Source organism: Ambystoma mexicanum, chromosome 14, assembly GCF_040938575.1.
Source record: "Ambystoma mexicanum isolate Mex_15411 chromosome 14, UKY_AmexF1_1, whole genome shotgun sequence".
Taxonomy (NCBI): Eukaryota; Metazoa; Chordata; class Amphibia; order Caudata; family Ambystomatidae; genus Ambystoma; species Ambystoma mexicanum.
Genome location: NC_090940.1, coordinates 467217980 through 467237364, shown reverse-complemented (window position 1 = coordinate 467237364; position 19385 = coordinate 467217980).

The window sequence follows — 19385 nt, the reverse complement described above, 5'->3', positions numbered from 1 at the left end:
TAATACCAAACCTGAGATCCTACCTCTAACATGAAATGTGATATCCTACTCCTTCCCTTTCCAAACGTGAGACCCTCCCTATAGCATGAGATGTGATATCCAACTCCTTCCCATTCCAATCCTGAGACCCTTCCTATAACATGAGATGTGATGTCTCAATGCTTCTAATACCAAACCTGAGATCCTTCCTATGGCATGTGATGTCATATAAAACTCCTTCCCATTCCAATCCTGAGACCCTTCCCATAGCATGAGATGTGATATCCAACTCCTTCCCATTCCAATCCTGAGATCCTTCTGAGAGCATGAGATGTGATATCTCAATGCTTCTAATACCAAACCTGAGATCCTTCCGATAGCATGAGATGTGATATCTCAATTCTTCTAATACCAAACCTGAGACCCTCCCTTTGGCATGAGATGGGATATCCAACTCCTTCCCGTTCCAACCCTGGGACCCTTCTGATAGCATGAGATGTGATATTTCAATGCCTCTAACAAACCTGAGATCCTACCTCTAACATGAAATGTGATATCCAACTCCTTCCCATTCCAATCCTGAGACCCTTCCTATAGCATGAGACGTGATATCTCAATGCTTCTAATACCAAACCTGAGACCCTTCCTATAGCATGATATGGGATATCCAACTCCTTCCCAATCCAATCCTGAGACCCTTCTGATAGCATGAGATGTGATATCTCAATGCTTATACCAAACCTGAGACCCTTCCTATGGCATGAGATGTGATATCCAACTCCTTCCCATTCCAATCCTGAGACCCTTCCTATAGCATGAGATGGGATATCCAACTCCTTCCCATTCCAATCCTGAGACCCTTCTGATAGTATGAGATGTGATATCTCAATGCTTCTAATACCAAACCTGAGATCCTTCCTATAACATGAGATGTGATATCCAAATACTTCCCCTTCCAAACCTGAGACCCTCCCTTTGGCATGAGATGTGATATCCAACTCCTTCCCATTCCAATCCTGAGAGCCTTCTGATAGCATGAGATGTGATATCTCAATGCCTCTAATACCAAACCTGAGATCCTACCTCTAACATGAAATGTGATATCCTACTCCTTCCCTTTCCAAACGTGAGACCCTCCCTATAGCATGAGATGTGATATCCAACTCCTTCCCATTCCAATCCTGAGACCCTTCCTATAACATGAGATGTGATGTCTCAATGCTTCTAATACCAAACCTGAGATCCTTCCTATGGCATGTGATGTCATATAAAACTCCTTCCCATTCCAATCCTGAGACCCTTCCCGTAGCATGAGATGTGATATCCAACTCCTTCCCATTCCAATCCTGAGATCCTTCTGAGAGCATGAGATGTGATATCTCAATGCTTCTAATACCAAACCTGAGATCCTTCCGATAGCATGAGATGTGATATCTCAATTCTTCTAATACCAAACCTGAGACCCTCCCTTTGGCATGAGATGGGATATCCAACTCCTTCCCGTTCCAACCCTGGGACCCTTCTGATAGCATGAGATGTGATATTTCAATGCCTCCAACAAACCTGAGATCCTACCTCTAACATGAAATGTGATATCCAACTCCTTCCCATTCCAATCCTGAGACCCTTCCTATAGCATGAGACGTGATATCTCAATGCTTCTAATACCAAACCTGAGACCCTTCCTATAGCATGATATGGGATATCCAACTCCTTCCCAATCCAATCCTGAGACCCTTCTGATAGCATGAGATGTGATATCTCAATGCTTCTACCAAACCTGAGACCCTTCCCATGGCATGAGATGTGACATCAAACTCCTTCCCATTCGAATCCTGAGACCCTTCCCATACCATGAGATGTGATATCTCAATTTTTCTCATGCCAAACCTGAGGCCCTTCCTATAGCAATAGATGTGGTATACAAATCCTTCCCATTCCAAACCTGAAACCCTTCCTATAGCATGAGATGTGATATCCGACTCCTTCCCAATCCAATCCTGAGACCCTTCCTATAGCATGAGATGAAATATCACAATGCTTGTAATACCAAATCTGAGTCCCTTCATATAGCATGAGATGTGATATCCAACTCCTTCCCATTCCAATCTGAGACCCTTCCTATAGCATGAGATGTGACATCTCAATGCTTCTAATACCAAACCTGAGACCCTTCCTATAGCCTGAGATGGCATATCCAACTCCTTCCCATTCCAATCCTGAGACACTTACGATAGCAGAGATGTGATATCTCAATGCTTATACCAAACCTGAGACCCTTCCTATAACATGAGATGTGATATCCAACTCCTTCCCCTTCCAAACCTGAGACCCTTCCTATAGCATATGTGGTATCCAACTCCTTCCCATTCTAAACATGAGACCCTTCCTATAGCAAGAATGTAATATCCAACTCCTTCCCATTCCAATCCTGAGACCATGCCTATAGCATGAGATGTGATATCTCAATGCTTCTAATACCAAACCTGAGATCCTTGCTATGACATGAGATGTGATATCCAATTCCTTCCCATTCCAAACCTGAAACCCTTACTACAGCATGCGATGTGATATCTCAATGCTTCTAATACCAAACCTGAGACCCGTCCTATAACATGAGATGGGATATCCAACTCCTTCCCGTTCCAAACCTGAGACCCTTCCTATGGTATGAGATGTGATATCCAACTCCTTTCCATCCCAATCCTGAGACACTTCCGATAGCAGAGATGTTATATCTCAATGCTTATACCAAACCTGAGACCCTTCCTATGGCATGAGATGTGATATCCAACTCCTTCCCATTCCAATCCTGAGACCCTTCCTATAGCATGAGATGCGATATCTCAATGCTTCTAATACCAAACCTGGACCCTTCCTATAGCATGAAATGTGATATCAAACTCCGTCCCATTCCAATCCTGCGTCCCTTCCTATAGCATGAGATTTGATATCTCAATGTTTCTACTACCAAACCTGAGACCCTTCCTATAACATGAGACATGATATCCAACTCCTTCCCATTCCAATCCTGAGACTCTTCCTATAGCATGAGATGTGATATCTCAATGCTTCTACCAAACCTGAGACCCTTCTATAGCATGAGATTGATATCAAACTCCTTCCCAATCCAATCCTGAGACCCTTCCTATAGCATGAGATATGATATCCAACTCCTTCCCATTCCAATCCTGAAACCCTTCCTACACCATGAGATGTGATATCTTAATGCTTCTAATACCAAACCTGAGACCCTTCCTTTAGCATGAGATGTGATATCCAGCTCCTTCTCATTCCAATCCTGAGACCCTTCCGATAGCATGAGATGTGATATCTAAGTCCTTCCCATTCCAATCCTGAGACCCTTCGGATAGCAGAGATGTGATATCTCAATCCTTATACCAAACCTGAGACCCTTCCTATGGCATGAGATGTGATATCCAACTCCTTCCCATTCCAATCCTGAGACCCCTCCTATAGCATGAGATGGGATATCTCAATGCTTCTACCAAACCTGACACCCTTCCTTTAGCATGAGATGTGATATCCAACTCCTTCCCATTCCAATCCTGAGACCCTTACTATAGCATGAGATGTGATATCTCAATGCTTCTAATACCAAACCTGAGATCCTTCCTATAACATGAGATGTGATATCCAAATCCTTCCCCTTCCAAACCTGAGACCCTCCCTTTAGCATGAGATGTGATATCCAACTCCTTCCCATTCCAATCCTGAGACCCTTCCTATAGCATGAGATGTGATATCTCAATGCTTCTACCAAACCTGAGACCCTTCCTTTAGCATGAGATGTGATATCCAACTCCTTCCCATTCCAATCCTGAGACCCTTCCGATAGCATGAGATGTGATATCTCAATGCTTCTAATATCAAAACTGAGACCCTCCCTATAGCATGAGATGTGATATCTAAGTCCTTCCCATTCCAATCCTGAGACCCTTCGGATAGCAGAGATGTGATATCTCAATGCTTATACCAAACATGAGACCCTTCCTATGGCATGAGATGTGATATCCAACTCCTTCCCATTCCAATCCTGAGACCCTTCCTATAGCATGAGATGTGATATCTCAATGCTTCTATCAAACCTGAGACCCTTCCTTTAGCATGAGATGTGATATCCAACTCCTTCCCATTCCAATCCTGAGACCCTTACCATAGCATGAGATGTGATATCTCAATGCTTCTAATACCAAACCTGAGATCCTTCCTATAACACGAGATGTGATATCCAAATCCTTCCCCTTCCAAACCTGAGACCCTCCCTTTAGCATGAGATGTGATATCCAACTCCTTCCCATTCCAATCCTGAGACCCTTCTGATAGCATGAGATGTGATATCTCAATGCTTCTAATACCAAACCTGAGATCCTTCCGATAGCATGAGATGTGATATCTCAATGCTTCTAATACCAAACCTGAGATCCTTCCTATAACATGAGATGTGATATCCAAATCTTTCCCCTTCCAAACCAGAGACCCTCCCTTTAGTGTGAGATGTGATATCCAACTCCTTCCCATTCCAATCCTTAGACCCTTCTGATAGCATGAGATGTGATGTCTCAATGCCTCTAATACCAAACCTGAGATCCTACATCTAACATGAAATGTGATATCCAACTCCTTCCCCTTCCAAACCTGAGAGCCTTCCTATAACATGAGATGTGATATCGAAGTCCTTCCCATTCCAATCCTGAGACCCTTCCTATAACATGAGATGTGATATCCAACTCCTTCCCATTCCAACCTGAGACCCTTCCTATAGCATGAGATGGGATATCCAACTACTTCCAAATCCAATCCTGAGACCCTTCCTATAGCATGAGATGTGATATCCAACTCCTTCCCATTCCAATCCTCAGACACTTCCTATAGCATGAGATGTGATATCTCAATGCTTCTAATAGCAAACCTGAGATCCTTCCTATAACATGAGATGTGATATCCAAATCCTACCCCTTCCAAGCCTGAGACCCTCCCTTTAGCGTGAGATGTGATATCCAACTCCTTCCCATTCCAATCCTGAGACCCTTCTGATAGCATGAGATGTGATGTCTCAATGCCTCTAATACCAAACCTGAGATCCTACCTCTAACATGAAATGTGATATCCAACTCCTTCCCCTTCCAAACCTGAGAGCCGTCCTATAGCATGAGATGTGATATCCAACTCCTTCCCATTCCAATCCTGAGACTCTTCCTATAGCATGAGATGTGATATCTCAATGCTTCTACCAAACCTGAGACCCTTCCTATAGCATGAGATGTGATAACCGACTCCTTCCCATTCCAATCCTGAGACCCTTCCTATAACATGAGATGTGATGTCTCAATGCTTCTAATACCAAACCTGAGATCCTTCCTATGGCATGAGATGTGATATCCATCTCCTTCCCATTCCAACCTGAGACCCTTCCTATAGCATGAGATGGGATATCCAACTCCTTCCCATTCCAATCCTGAGAGCCTTCTGATAGCATGAGATGTGATATCTCAATGCCTCTAATACCAAACCTGAGATCCTACCTCTAACATGAAATGTGATATCCTACTCCTTCCCCTTCCAAACCTGAGACCCTTCCTTTAGCATGAGATGTGATATCCAGCTCCTTCCCATTCAAATCCTGAGACCCTTCCGATAGCAGAGATGCGATATCTCAATGCTTATACCAAACCTGAGACCCTTCCTATGGCATGAGATGTGATATCCAACTCCTTCCCATTTCAATCCTGAGACCCTTCCTATAGCATGAGATGTGATATCTCAATGCTTTTAATACCAAACCTGAGACCCTTCCTATAGCATGAGATGTGATATCCAACTCCTTCCCATTCCAATCCTGAGACCCTTCCTATAGCATGAGATGTGATGTCTCAATGCTTCTAATACCAGACCTGAGATCCTTCCTATGGCATGAGATGTGATATCCAACTCCTTCCCATTCCAATCCTGAGAGGCTTCCTATAGCATGAGATGTGATATCCAACTCCTTCCCATTCCAATCCTGAGAGCCTTCCTATAGCATGAGATGTGATATCTCAAAGCTTCTAATACCAAACCTGAGATCCTTCCTATAACATGAGATGTGATATCCAAACCCTTCCCCTTCCAAACCTGAGACCCTCCCTTTAGCATGAGATGTGATATCTCAATGCTTCTAATACCAAACCTGATTTCCTTCCTATAACATGAGATGTGATATCAAAATCCTTCCCCTTCCAAACCTGAGACCCTCCCTTTATCATGAGATGTGATATCCAACTCCTTCCCATTCCAATCCTGAGACCCTTCTGATAGCATGAGATGTGATATCCAAATACTTCCCATTCCAATCCTGAGACCCTTCCTATAGCATGAGATGTGATATCTCAATGCTTATACCAAACCTGAGACCCTTCCTATAGCATGAGATGTGATATCCAACTCCTTCCCATTCCAATCCTGAGACCCTTCCTATAACATGAGATGTGATGTCTCAATGCTTCTAATACCAAACCTGAGATCCTTCCTATGGCATGAGATGTGATATCCAACTCCTTCCCATTCCAACCTGAGACCCTTCCTATAGCATGAGATGGGATATCCAACTCCTTCCCATTCCAATCCTGAGACCCTTCTGATAGCATGAGATGTTATATCTCAATGCTTCTAATACCAAACCTGAGATCCTTCCGATAACATGAGATGTGATATCTCAATTCTTCTAATACCAAACCTGAGATCCTTCCTATAACACGAGATGTGATATCCAAATACTTCCCCTTCCAAACCTGAGACCCTCCCTTTGGCATGAGATGTGATATCCAACTCCTTCCCATTCCAATCCTGAGAGCCTTCTGATAGCATGAGATGTGATATCTCAATGCCTCTAATACCAAACCTGAGATCCTACCTCTAACATGAAATGTGCTATCCTACTCCTTCCCCTTCCAAACCTGAGACCCTTCCTTTAGCATGAGATGTGATATCCAGCTCCTTCCCATTCCAATCCTGAGACCCTTCCTATAGCATGAGATGTGATATCTCAATGCTTTTAATACCAAACCTGAGACCCTTCCTATAGCATGAGATGGGAAATGTGATATCCAACTCCTTCCCCTTCCAAACCTGAGAGCCTTCCTATAGCATGAGATGTGATATTGAAGTATTTCCCATTTCAATCCTGAGACCCTTCCTATAACATGAGATGTGATACCCAACACCTTCCCATTCCAACCTGAGACCCTTCCTATAGCATGATATGGGATATCCAACTACTTCCAAATCCAATCCTGATACCCTTCCGTTAGCATGAGATGTATCTCAATGCTTCTAATACCAAACCTGAGATCCTTCCTATAACATGAGATGTGATATCCAAATCCTTCCCCTTCCAAACCTGAGACCCTCCCTTTAGCATGAGATGTGATATCCAACTCCTTCCCATTCCAATCCTGAGACCCTTCCTATAGCATGAGATGTGATATCTCAATGCTTATACCAAACCTGAGAACCTTCCTATAGCATGAGATGTGATATCCAACTCCTTCCCATTCCAATCCTGAGACCCTTCCTATAACATGAGATGTGATATCCAACTCCTTCCCATTCCAATCCTGAGACCCTTCTGAGAGCATGAGATGTGATATCTCAATGCTTCTAATACCAAACCTGAGATCCTTCCGATAGCATGAGATGTGATATCTCAATTCTTCTAATACCAAACCTGAGATCCTTCCTATAACACGAGATGTGATATCCAAATCCTTCCCCTTCCAAACCTGAGACCCTCCCTTTGGCATGAGATGTGATATCCAACTCCTTCCCATTCCAATCCTGAGACCCTTCTGATAGCATGAGATGTGATATCTCAATGCCTCTAACAAACCTGAGATCCTACCTCTAACATGAAATGTGATATCCAACTCCTTCCCCTTCCAAACCTGAGAGCCTTCCTATAGCATGAGATGTGATGTCGAAGTATTTCCCATTCCAATCCTGAGACCCTTCCTATAACATGAGATGTGATATCCAACTCCTTCCCATTCCAACCTGAGACCCTTCCTATAGCATGAGATGGGATATCCAACTACTTCCAAATCCAATCCTGATACCCTTTCGATAGCATGAGATGTGATATCTCAATGCCTCTAATACCAAACCTGAGATCCTTCCGATACCATGAGATGCGATATCTCAATGCTTCTAATACCAAACCTGATTTCCTTCCTATAACATGAGATGTGATATCAAAATCCTTCCCCTTCCAAACCTGAGACCCTCCCTTTAGCATGAGATGTGATATCCAACTCCTTCCCATTCCCATCCTGAGACCCTTCTGATAGCATGAGATGTGATATCTCAATGCCTCTAATACCAAACCTGAGATCCTACCTCTAACATGAAATGTGATATCCTACTCCTTCCCTTTCCAAACGTGAGACCCTCCCTATAGCATGAGATGTGATATCCAACTACTTCCCATTCCAATCCTGAGACCCTTCCTATAGCATGAGATGTGATATCTCAATGCTTATACCAAACCTGAGACCCTTCCTATAGCATGAGATGTGATATCCAACTCCTTCCCATTCCAATCCTGAGACCCTTCCTATAACATGAGATGTGATGTCTCAATGCTTCTAATATCAGACCTGAGATCCTTCCTATGGCATGAGATGTGATATCCAACTCGTTCCCATTCCAATCCTGAGAGCCTTCCTATAGCATGAGATGTGATATCCAACTCCTTCCCATTCCAATCCTGAGAGCCTTCCTCTAGCATGAGATGTGATATCTCAAAGCTTCTAATACCAAACCTGAGATCCTTCCTATAACATGAGATGTGATATCCAAATCCTTCCCCTTCCAAACCTGAGACCCTCCCTTTAGCATGAGATGTGATATCTCAATGCTTCTAATACCAAACCTTATTTCCTTCCTATAACATGAGATGTGATATCAAAATCCTTCCCCTTCCAAACCTGAGACCCTCCCTTTAGCATGAGATGTGATATCCAACTCCTTCCCATTCCAATCCTGAGACCCTTCTGATAGCATGAGATGTGATATCTCAATGCCTCTAATACCAAACCTGAGATCCTACCTCTAACATGAAATGTGATATCCTACGCCTTCCCTTTCCAAATGTGAGACCCTCCCTATAGCATGAGATATGATATCCAAATACTTCCCATTCCAATCCTGAGACCCTTCCTATAGCATGAGATGTGATATCCAACTCCTTCCCATTCCAATCCTGAGACCCTTCCTATAACATGAGATGTGATGTCTCAATGCTTCTAATACCAAACCTGAGATCCTTCCTATGGCATGAGATGTGATATCCAACTCCTTCCCATTCCAACCTGAGACCCTTCGTATAGCATGAGATGGGATATCCAACTCCTTCCCATTCCAATCCTGAGACCCTTCTGATAGCATGAGATGTGATATCTCAATGCTTCTAATACCAAACCTGAGATCCTTCCTATAACATGAGATGTGATATCCAAATACTTCCCCTTCCAAACCTGAGACCCTCCCTTTGGCATGAGATGTGATATCCAACTCCTTCCCATTCCAATCCTGAGAGCCTTCTGATAGCATGAGATGTGATATCTCAATGCCTCTAATACCAAACCTGAGATCCTACCTCTAACATGAAATGTGATATCCTACTCCTTCCCTTTCCAAACGTGAGACCCTCCCTATAGCATGAGATGTGATATCCAACTCCTTCCCATTCCAATCCTGAGACCCTTCCTATAACATGAGATGTGATGTCTCAATGCTTCTAATACCAAACCTGAGATCCTTCCTATGGCATGTGATGTCATATAAAACTCCTTCCCATTCCAATCCTGAGACCCTTCCTATAGCATGAGATGTGATATCCAACTCCTTCCCATTCCAATCCTGAGATCCTTCTGAGAGCATGAGATGTGATATCTCAATGCTTCTAATACCAAACCTGAGATCCTTCCGATAGCATGAGATGTGATATCTCAATTCTTCTAATACCAAACCTGAGATCCTTCCTATAACACGAGATGTGATATCCAAATCCTTCCCCTTCCAAACCTGAGACCCTCCCTTTGGCATGAGATGTGATATCCAACTCCTTCCCATTCCAATCCTGAGACCCTTCCTATAACATGAGATGTGATGTCTCAATGCTTCTAATACCAAACCTGAGATCCTTCCTATGGCATGTGATGTCATATAAAACTCCTTCCCATTCCAATCCTGAGACCCTTCCCATAGCATGAGATGTGATATCCAACTCCTTCCCATTCCAATCCTGAGATCCTTCTGAGAGCATGAGATGTGATATCTCAATGCTTCTAATACCAAACCTGAGATCCTTCCGATAGCATGAGATGTGATATCTCAATTCTTCTAATACCAAACCTGAGATCCTTCCTATAACACGAGATGTGATATCCAAATCCTTCCCCTTCCAAACCTGAGACCCTCCCTTTGGCATGAGATGTGATATCCAACTCCTTCCCATTCCAATCCTGAGAGCCTTCTGATAGCATGAGATGTGATATCTCAATGCCTCTAATACCAAACCTGAGATCCTACCTCTAACATGAAATGTGATATCCAACTCCTTCCCTTTCCAAACCTGAGAGCCTTCCTATAACATGAGATGTGATATCGAAGTCCTTCCCATTCCAATCCTGAGACCCTTCCTATAACATGAGAGGTGGTATCCAACTCCTTCCCATTCCAACCTGAGACCCTTCCTATAGCATGAGATGGGATATCCAACTACTTCCAAATCCAATCCTGATACCCTTCCGATAGCATGAGATGTGATATCCCAATGCTTCTACCAAACCTGAGACCCATACTATGGCATGAGATGTGATATCAAACTCCTTCCCATTCCAATCCCGAGCCCCTTCCTATAGCTTAAGATGTGATATCCAACTCCTTCCCATTCCAATTCTGAGACCCTTCCTTTCCCAGGAGACTTGCTATCTCAATGCTTCTAATACCAAACCTGACACCCGTCCTATAACATGAGTTGTGATATCCAAATACTTCCCCTTCCAAACCTTAGACCCTTCCTTTATCATGAGATGTGATATCCAACTCCTTCCCATTCCAATCCTGAGACCCTTCCCATATCATGAGATTTGTTATCTCAATGCTTCTAATATCAAACTTGAGACATTCCCTATAGCATGAGATGTGATATCCAAGTCCTTCCCATTCCAATCATGAGACCCTTCCTATAGCATGAGATGTGATATCTCAATGCTTCTAATACCAAAACTGAGACCCTTCCTATAACATGATATGGGATATCCAACTCCTTCCCATTCCAATCCTAAAACCCTTCCGATAGCAGAGATGTGATATCTCAATGCTTATACCAAACCTGAGAACCTTCCTATGGCATGAGATGTCATATACAACTCCTTCCCATTCCAATCCTGAGACCCTTCCTATAGCATGAGATGTGATATCTCAATGCTTATACCAAACCTGAGACCCTTCCTATAGCATGAGATGTGATATCCCATTCCTTCCCATTCCAAAATGAGACCCTTCCTATAGCATGAGATGTGATGTCTGAATGCTTCTAATACCAAATCTGAGATCCTTCCTATAACACGAGATGTGATATCAAAATCCTTCCCCTTCCAAACCTGAGACCCTCCCTTTGGCATGAGATGTGATATCCAACTCCTTCCCATTCCAATCCTGAGACCCTTCCTACAGCATGAGATGTGATATCTCAATGATTCTAATAACAAACCCGAGTCCCGTCCTATAACATGAGATGTGATATCCAACTCCTTCCCATTCCAATCCTGAGACCCTTCCTATAGCATGAGATGTGATATCTCAATGCTTATACCAAACCTGAGACCCTTCCTATAGCATGAGATGTGATATCCAAATCCTTCCCATTCCAATCCTGAGACCCTTCCTATAGCATGAGATGTGATATCTCAATGCCTCTAATACCAAAAATGAGATCCATCCTCTAACATGAAATGTGATATCCAACTCCTTCCCTTTCCAAACCTGAGAGCCTACCTATAGCATGAGATGTGATATCCAAGTCCTTCCCATTCCAATCCTTAGACCCTTCCTACAGCATGAGATGTGATATCTCAATGATTCTAATACCAAACCTGAGACGTGTCCTATAACATGAGATGGGATATCCAACTCCTTCCATTTCAATCCTGAGACACTTCCGATAGCAGAGATGTGATATCTCAATGCTGATACCAACCCTGAGACCCTTCCTATAACATGAGATGTGGTATCCAACTCCTTCCCCTTCCAAACCTGAGACCCTCCCTTTGGCATGAGATGTGATATCCAACTCCTTCCCATTCCAATCCTGAGACCCTTCTGATAGCATGAGATGTGATATCTCAATGCCTCTAATACCAAACCTGAGATCCTACCTCTAACATGAAATGTGATATCCAACTCCTTCCCCTTCCAAACCTGAGAGCCTTCCTATAACATGAGATGTGATATCGAAGTCCTTCCCATTCCAATCCTGAGACCCTTCCTATAGCATGAGATGTGATATCCAACTCCTTCCCATTCCAACCTGAGACCCTTCCTATAGCATGAGATGGGATATCCAACTACTTCCAAATCCAATCCTGCTACCCTTCCGATAGCATGAGATGTGATATCGCAATGCTTCTACCAAACCTGAGACCCATACTATGGCATGAGATGTGATATCAAACTCCTTCCCATTCCAATCCCGAGATCCTTCCTATAGCTTGAGATGTGATATCCAACTCCTTCCCATTCCAATCCTGAGACCCTTCCTATACCAGGAGACTTGCTATCTCAATGCTTCTAATATCAAACTTGAGACCCTCCCTATAGCATGAGATGTGATATCCAAGTCCTTCCCATTCCAATCCTGAGACCCTTCCTATAGCATGATGTGATTTCTCAATGCTTATACCAAACCTGAGACCCTTCCTATAGCATGAGATGTGATATCCCATTCCTTCCCATTCCAAAATGAGACCCTTCCTATAGCATGAGATGTGATGTCTCAATGCTTCTAATACCAAATCTGAGATCCTTCCTATAACACGAGATGTATTATCAAAATCCTTCCCCTTCCAAACCTGAGACCCTCCCTTTGGCATGAGATCTGATATCCAACTCCTTCCCATTCCAATCCTGAGACCCTTCCTACAGCATGAGATGTGATATCTCAATGATTCTAATAACAAACCCGAGACCCGTCCTATAACATGAGATGTGATATCCAACTCCTTCCCATTCCAATCCTGAGACCCTTCCTAGCATGAGATGTGATATCTCAATGCTTATACCAAACCTGAGACCCTTCCTATAGCATGAGATGTGATATCCAAACCCTTCCCATTCCAATCCTGAGACCCTTCCTATAGCATGAGATGTGATATCTCAATGACTCTAATACCAAACATGAGATCCATTTTCTAACATGAAATGTGATATCCAACTCCTTCCCTTTCCAAACCTGAGAGCCTACCTATAGCATGGGATGTGATATCCAAGTCCTTCCCATTCCAATCCTTAGACCCTTCCTACAGCATGAGATGTGATATCTCAATGATTCTAATACCAAACCTGAGACCCGTCCTATAACATGAGATGGGATATCCAACTCCTTCCATTTCAATCCTGAGACACTTCCGATAGCAGAGATGTGATATCTCAATGCTTATACCAACCCTGAGACCCTTCCTCTAACATGAGATGTGGTATCCAACTCCTTCCCATTCCAAACATGAGACCCTTCCTATAGCAAGAATGTGATATCCATCTCCTTCCCATTCCAATCCTGAGACCATTCCTATAGCATGAGATGTGATATCTCAATGCTTCTAATAGCAAACCTGTGATCCTTCCTATGACATGAAATGTGATATCCAATTCCTTCCCATGCCAAACCGGAGACCCTTCCTACAGCATGTGATGTGATATATCAATGCTTCTAATACCAAACCTGAGACCCGTCCTATAGCATGAGATGTGATATCCAACTCCTTCCCATCCCAATCCTGAGACACTTTTGATAGCAGAGATGTGATATCTCAATTCTTATACCAAACCTGAGACCCTTCCTATAACATGAAATGGGATATCCAACTCCTTCCCATTCCAAACCTGAGACCCTTCCGATAGCAGAGATGTGATATCTCAATGCTTCTAATACCAAACCTGAGACCCGTCCTATAGCATGAGATGTGATATTCAACTCCTTCCCATCCCAATCCTGAGACACTTTTGATAGCAGAGATGTGATATCTCAATTCTTATACCAAACCTGAGACCCTTCCTATAACATGAAATGGGATATCCAACTCCTTCCCATTCCAAACCTGAGATCCTTCCGATAGCATGAGATGTGATATCTCAATGCTTCTAATACCAAACCTGAGATCCTTCCTATAACATGAGATGTGATATCCAAATCCTTCCCGTTCCAAAACTGAGACCCTTCCGATAGCATGAAATGTGATATCTCAATGCCTCTAATACCAAACCTGAGATCCTTCCGATAGCATGAGATGTGATATCTCAATGCTTCTAATACCAAACCTGAAATCCTTCCTATAACATGAGATGTGATATCTAAATCCTTCCCCTTCCAAACCTGAGACCTTCCCTTTAGCATGAGATGTGATATCCAACTCGTTCCCATTCCAATCCTGAGACCCTTCTGATAGCATGAGATGTGATATCTCAATGCCTCTAATACCAAACCTGAGATCCTACCTCTAACATGAAATGTGATATCCAACTCCTTCCCTTTCCAAACCTGTGAGCCTTCCTATAGCATGAGATGTGATATCCAAGTCCTTCTCATTCCAATCCGGAGACCCTTCCTATAACATGAGATGTGATATCCAACTCCTTCTGATTCCAACCTGAGACCCTTCCTATAGCATGAGATTGGATATCCAACTCCTTCCAAATCCAATCCTGATACCCTTCCGATTGCATGAGATGTGATATCCCAATGCTTCTACCAAACCTGAGACCCATACTATGACATCAGATGTGATATCAAACTCCTTCCCATTCCAATCTTGAGACCCTTCCTATAGCTTGAGATGTGATATCTCAATGCTTTTAATACCAAACCTGAGACCCTTCCTATAGCATGAGATGTGATATTGAAGTATTTCCCATTTCAATCCTGAGACCCTTCCTATAACATGAGATGTGATACCCAACACCTTCCCATTCCAACCTGAGACCCTTCCTATAGCATGATATGGGATATCCAACTACTTCCAAATCCAATCCTGATACCTTTCCGTTAGCATGAGATGTATCTCAATGCTTCTAATACCAAACCTGAGATCCTTCCTATAACATGAGATGTGATATCCAAATCCTTCCCCTTCCAAACCTGAGACCCTCCCTCTAGCATGAGATGTGATATCCAACTCCTTCCCATTCCAATCCTGAGACCCTTCCTATAGCATGAGATGTGATATCTCAATGCTTATACCAAACCTGAGAACCTTCCTATAGCATGAGATGTGATATCCAACTCCTTCCCATTCCAATCCTGAGACCCTTCCTATAACATGAGATGTGATATCCAACTCCTTCCCATTCCAATCCTGAGACCCTTCTGAGAGCATGAGATGTGATATCTCAATGCTTCTAATACCAAACCTGAGATCCTTCCGATAGCATGAGATGTGATATCTCAATTCTTCTAATACCAAACCTGAGATCCTTCCTATAACACGAGATGTGATATCCAAATCCTTCCCCTTCCAAACCTGAGACCCTCCCTTTGGCATGAGATGTGATATCCAACTCCTTCCCATTCCAATCCTGAGACCCTTCTGATAGCATGAGATGTGATATCTCAATGCCTCTAACAAACCTGAGATCCTACCTCTAACATGAAATGTGATATCCAACTCCTTCCCCTTCCAAACCTGAGAGCCTTCCTATAGCATGAGATGTGATATCGAAGTATTTCCCATTCCAATCCTGAGACCCTTCCTATAACATGAGATGTGATATCCAACTCCTTCCCATTCCAACCTGAGACCCTTCCTATAGCATGAGATGGGATATCCAACTACTTCCAAATCCAATCCTGATACCCTTTCGATAGCATGAGATGTGATATCTCAATGCCTCTAATACCAAACCCGAGATCCTTCCGATAGCATGAGATGCGATATCTCAATGCTTCTAATACCAAACCTGATTTCCTTCCTATAACATGAGATGCGATATCAAAATCCTTCCCCTTCCAAACCTGAGACCCTCCCTTTAGCATGAGATGTGATATCCAACTCCTTCCCATTCCCATCCTGAGACCCTTCTGATAGCATGAGATGTGATATCTCAATGCCTCTAATACCAAACCTGAGATCCTACCTCTAACATGAAATGTGATATCCTACTCCTTCCCTTTCCAAACGTGAGACCCTCCCTATAGCATGAGATGTGATATCCAACTACTTCCCATTCCAATCCTGAGGCCCTTCCTATAGCATGAGATGAGATATCTCAATGCTTATACCAAACCTGAGACCCTTCCTATAGCATGAGATGTGATATCCAACTCCTTCCCATTCCAATCCTGAGACCCTTCCTATAACATGAGATGTGATGTCTCAATGCTTCTAATATCAGACCTGAGATCCTTCCTATGGCATGAGATGTGATATCCAACTCCTTCCCATTCCAATCCTGAGAGCCTTCCTATAGCATGAGATGTGATATCCAACTCCTTCCCATTCCAATCCTGAGAGCCTTCCTATAGCATGAGATGTGATATCTCAAAGCTTCTAATACCAAACCTGAGATCCTTCCTATAACATGAGATGTGATATCCAAATCCTTCCCCTTCCAAACCTGAGACCCTCCCTTTAGCATGAGATGTGATATCTCAATGCTTCTAATACCAAACCTTATTTCCTTCCTATAACATGAGATGTGATATCAAAATCCTTCCCCTTCCAAACCTGAGACCCTCCCTTTAGCATGAGATGTGATATCCAACTCCTTCCCATTCCAATCCTGAGACCCTTCTGATAGCATGAGATGTGATATCTCAATGCCTCTAATACCAAACCTGAGATCCTACCTCTAACATGAAATGTGATATCCTACGCCTTCCCTTTCCAAACGTGAGACCCTCCCTATAGCATGAGATATGATATCCAAATACTTCCCATTCCAATCCTGAGACCCTTCCTATAGCATGAGATGTGATATCTCAATGCTTATACCAAACCTGAGACCCTTCCTATAGCATGAGATGTGATATCCAACTCCTTCCCATTCCAATCCTGAGACCCTTCCTATAACATGAGATGTGATGTCTCAATGCTTCTAATACCAAACCTGAGATCCTTCCTATGGCATGAGATGTGATATCCAACTCCTTCCCATTCCAACCTGAGACCCTTCGTATAGCATGAGATGGGATATCCAACTCCTTCCCATTCCAATCCTGAGACCCTTCTGATAGCATGAGATGTGATATCTCAATGCTTCTAATACCAAACCTGAGATCCTTCCTATAACATGAGATGTGATATCCAAATACTTCCCCTTCCAAACCTGAGACCCTCCCTTTGGCATGAGATGTGATATCCAACTCCTTCCCATTCCAATCCTGAGAGCCTTCTGATAGCATGAGATGTGATATCTCAATGCCTCTAATACCAAACCTGAGATCCTACCTCTAACATGAAATGTGATATCCTACTCCTTCCCTTTCCAAACGTGAGACCCTCCCTATAGCATGAGATGTGATATCCAACTCCTTCCCATTCCAATCCTGAGACCCTTCCTATAACATGAGATGTGATGTCTCAATGCTTCTAATACCAAACCTGAGATCCTTCCTATGGCATGTGATGTCATATAGAACTCCTTCCCATTCCAATCCTGAGACCCTTCCTATAGCATGAGATGTGATATCCAACTCCTTCCCATTCCAATCCTGAGATCCTTCTGAGAGCATGAGATGTGATATCTCAATGCTTCTAATACCAAACCTGAGATCCTTCCGATAGCATGAGATGTGATATCTCAATACTTCTAATACCAAACCTGAGATCCTTCCTATAACACGAGATGTGATATCCAAATCCTTCCCCTTCCAAACCTGAGACCCTCCCTTTGGCATGAGATGTGATATCCAACTCCTTCCCATTCCAATCCTGAGACCCTTCCTATAACATGAGATGTGATGTCTCAATGCTTCTAATACCAAACCTGAGATCCTTCCTATGGCATGTGATGTCATATAAAACTCCTTCCCATTCCAATCCTGAGACCCTTCCCATAGCATGAGATGTGATATCCAACTCCTTCCCATTCCAATCCTGAGATCCATCTGAGAGCATGAGATGTGATATCTCAATGCTTCTAATACCAAACCTGAGATCCTTCCGATAGCATGAGATGTGATATCTCAATTCTTCTAATACCAAACCTGAGATCCTTCCTATAACACGAGATGTGATATCCAAATCCTTCCCCTTCCAAACCTGAGACCCTCCCTTTGGCATGAGATGTGATATCCAACTCCTTCCCATTCCAACCCTGGGACCCTTCTGATAGCATGAGATGTGATATTTCAATGCCTCTAACAAACCTGAGATCCTACCTCTAACATGAAATGTGATATCCAACTCCTTCCCATTCCAATCCTGAGACCCTTCCTATAGCATGAGACGTAATATCTCAATGCTTCTAATACCAAACCTGAGACCCTTCCTATAGCATGATATGGGATATTCAACTCCTTCCCAATCCAATCCTGAGACCCTTCTGATAGCATGAGATGTGATATCTCAATGCTTCTACCAAACCTGAGACCCTTCCCATGGCATGAGATGTGATATCAAACTCCTTCCCATTCCAATCCTGAAACCCTTCCTACACCATGAGATGTGATATCTTAATGCTTCTAATACCAAACCTGAGACCCGTCCTATAACATGAGATGTGATATCCAAATCCTTCCCCTTCCAAACCTGAGACCCTTCCTTTAGCATGAGATGTGATGTCCAGCTCCTTCTCATTCCAATCCTGAGACCCTTCCGATAGCATGAGATGTGATATCTAAGTCCTTCCCATTCCAATCCTGAGACCCTTCGGATAGCAGAGATGTGATATCTCAATCCTTATACCAAACCTGAGACTCTTCCTATGGCATGAGATGTGATATCCAACTCCTTCCCATTCCAATCCTGAGACCCCTCCTATAGCATGAGATGGGATATCTCAATGCTTCTACCAAACCTGACACCCTTCCTTTAGCATGAGATGTGATATCCAACTCCTTCCCATTCCAATCCTGAGACCCTTACTATAGCATGAGATGTGATATCTCAAGGCTTATAATACCAAACCTG